Source organism: Myotis yumanensis, unplaced genomic scaffold, assembly GCF_028538775.1.
Source record: "Myotis yumanensis isolate MYYU_CA2020_CCGP unplaced genomic scaffold, mMyoYum1.0.hap1 SCAF_9, whole genome shotgun sequence".
Classification (NCBI taxonomy): Eukaryota; Metazoa; Chordata; class Mammalia; order Chiroptera; family Vespertilionidae; genus Myotis; species Myotis yumanensis.
In genome coordinates this window covers 10,784,302-10,787,765 of record NW_027223760.1, presented here as the reverse complement: position 1 = coordinate 10,787,765, position 3,464 = coordinate 10,784,302, and the positions used below count along the sequence as shown (strand labels likewise).

Sequence of the window (3,464 nt, the reverse complement as noted above, 5' to 3'; positions counted from 1 at the left end):
CCATAAATATCCTTGAAGAAATCATAGGCACCAAAATCTTAAACATCTCTCATAGGAATATGTTTATGGATACATCTCTTAGGGCAAAGGAAACTAAGGAGAAAATAAACAAATGGGACTATATCAAAATAAAAAGCTGCACAGCAAAAAAAACCACTAACAAAACGAAAAGGGAGCCCAGTATATGGGAGAACATATTTGGCAATGATACATCTGAAAAAGGGCTAATATCCAAAATGTATGAGGAACTCATACAACTTAACAAAAGGAAGACAAACAATCCAATTAAAAAATGGGCAAAAGACCTAAATAGATACTTCTCCAAAGTGGACATATAGATAGCCAAGAGACATACAAAAAAATGCTCAAAGTCACTGATCATCAGAGATGCAAAATAAAATGACAATAAAGTTTCACCTTACACCTGTCAGAATGGCTATCATCAACATATCAACAAATGACAAGTGCTGGTGACGATATGGGGAAAATGGAACCCTAGTACACTGCTGGCGGGAATGCAGACTGGTGTAGCCATTGTGGAAATAGTATGAAGTTTCCTCAAAAAATTAAATATGGAACTCCCATTTGTTCTAGTGATCCCACTTCTAGGAATATATCCTAAGAAACCCAAAACACCAATCAGAAAGAATATATGCACACCTATGTTCATAGCAGTACATGAATTACAGTTTTTCATGTATGTGATAATCATGAAAAACGGATGTAGCTAAGGTCTGTAAGCAACCCAAGTGCCCATCAGTTAGATGAGTGGATAAAAAATAATTGGTACATTTACACAATGGAATACTATGCAGCTATAAAAAAAGGAGGAGCTCTTACCCTTTTTGACATCTTGTAGAGACCTGGACATTATTATACTAAGCGAAATAAGCCACTCAGAGAAAGATAAGTATCACATGGTGTCACCTATATGTGAAATCTAATGAACAAAATAAACTGATGAATAAAATAGATCCAGAGCTATAGAAGCATGGAACAGACTGACAAATATCAGAGGGAAGGTGGGTGAGGGGGTGGGAAGTGGGGAGAGATTAACCGAAGAACTCATGCATGTATGCTAACCCATGGACACAGACAACAGTGCAGTGAAGGCCGGGGGTGGGGGTGGGGGGCGGGAGGCAGGGTTGTGGGGGTCAATGAGGGAAAAAGCAGACATCTGTAATATTTCAACAATAAAGATAAATGAAAAAAATAGTTTTACCTTATACTGCAGATGAAAAGGGCTTGATGAGTGAAGAAATCTGGTAGGTATACTGTGGCTGAAACAAAACTAGTTCTATTCTGTACACTGAACTGTGCTGGCTCTAACTTGGGAGTTGCTGAACGTTTAGTAAGAGGAGGCACACATAGGCATTTTTTTTTCTGTTCTTGAAGTTATACAGCTAGATGATAGCGAACAATGTCCATGGCAACCAATAAAAAGTGCTCAAAGGAGGCACCTACCTTTCACAGGTTATGTGGTCACCTCTCTGTGACTTAAAATCTCAAAGCCACACTGCCCTCTTGGACTTTATATTTCAGAGTACAATATTCGTGGAGATCTGTGAGTTCCTAAAGAACCTTTAGAAGAACTTTGGAATTATGGTTTTTTCATTTATGTGATAATCATGAAAAACTGATGTACATGCATTTGGAATCAGCTGGACAGGGCCCCATATTGCATCATTCCTGGGGCGGTGTCACACTGTGCTGATTTGTGCTCCAGGAGAGCTGTTCACCAAAGATGTCGAGAAGTTCTCTAGTTCCTGTCATCACCTTAAAACTGTTGGCAGCAAAACAGCACCAGGTGTTAGACCTTGGTTCAGCAACATTGGTACTTAAGTTCTGGCTAAGAAAGAATTCAGAGGCAAGACTCAAACTATAAGAGAAAGTTTATTTAGAAAGTCACAGAAGTAGAAGTGAGCCATAGAATAAATGGGCTAGCAAACGAGTTACAGAGGCAATAGCAGGGCCCTTGGAGCTTAAAAGAGACACATACCTTGAGGGACAAAAGAGGAAGGAAAGGTGCAGGCATGCTGGGGTGTGCGGGGGGGGGGGGGGGGGGGGAGGAGAGAGAGAGAGCATGCAAGGGTCCCTGTCTTTTTCTTTTCTTCTTTAGTGCAGGGGAGAGTCCCTGTCTTAAGGACTTGTATCTGGAGGTCTCAGGGGAGGATCTCAATAGAATATTCATCAGTTTTCCAGGTGTGCGCCCTCAGGGTTGTTTTCTCCACTGATTGGTCAGTGCCAGGACAGGGGGTCATCAGCCAATGCAGTGGTCCTAATGTCAGCCGTCGCTTCGCTTTGTCTGATTTTGCTCCTTCTCTGGGCCTGTAGCTGAAACACAGCTGAGGTTAGAAATCATCTCTAGGGATTAATGCTTAAGGGAGTGGCCACACAAGGGCTTGTGGTTTTGCCCTGTTGCTAGGCACCAGGTCTCTCCACCCCGGTGACCCTCTGCCCCTGGCCTATCATTCCTACTCTACTCATGCCTTCCTAACTACCTACTACAAACCTTCTATTGCCACGAGGCTTTAGTTGGGCGTTTGCATTTGATTCATTCGTTCTTCGAATGGTTACTGAGAACCCTCAACAGCGGCCCCATTGTAGGCGCTGGGGATTCAGGTTCATTTTCTTTCAGACTCTGTCCAGCCCTGGCCGGGTAGCACAGTTGGTTAGAGTGTCATCCTGATAGGCCAATGTTGCAGGTTCAATCCCCAGTCAGGACACATATAAGAACCAATGCATGCATAAGTACGTGGAACAACAAATAAATGTTTCTTTCTCTCTCATATAAGTAATAGAGTAAAAAATTTAAAGGAAAAGACTGTTCAGCTGATATAACAGGACATCTAAATAAAGTCGTTTAACCAAATGGGGAGCAGGGAGGGGAATTCTTTTTCTCACATAAAAGGAGTTCAGAGTCTAGCTCTCATGCAGCTGCTCAAGGCAGTCACAGGCCCAGGTTCCTTCTGTTCCTGCTCTGCTCTGCTCTGCTCTGGCCGTGAGCAGCTTTCACAGCCATGGCTGCATCGTGGTGGCCACAGCTCCAGGTAACAGGTCCACATTCCCCAGAGGATGAGGGGCCAAAGAGAGCAAATCAGAAGAGTGTGTTTCTTTTAAAATTGGAACGATACAGAGAAGATTAGCCTGTGCAAGGATGACAAAAAAAAAGAAAGAACATTTCCCAAAGTCCCACCCAGCTCCTTCTATTTGCATCTCATCCCATGGCCACCCCTGGCTGGAAAGGAAACTAGGTAAGTGTGCATTTTAACTAAGCATATTCCACTCCCAGCATGCTTTGGGGACTGTTAGGGAGGGAGGAAAAGACAAAAGGTGGAAAACAGGGAAGAAGGAAGGACAGGAAGGAAGGAAGCATTTTCAGTTGGCGATCGGAAGTATCTGCCAAAATAGTGAACAAGACAGACAAGATATCTGCCCTCATGCAGCTGCCTTTATTATCTTTA

The 3,464-nt window shown here is 43.0% G+C and overlaps 1 pseudogene; it reads left to right on the top strand.

Moving 5' to 3' along the window:
- Positions 1 to 3,092: 3,092 nt before the first annotated feature.
- Positions 3,093 to 3,193, top strand: LOC139017083 (U6 spliceosomal RNA; annotated as a pseudogene).
- Positions 3,194 to 3,464: the final 271 nt, after the last annotated feature.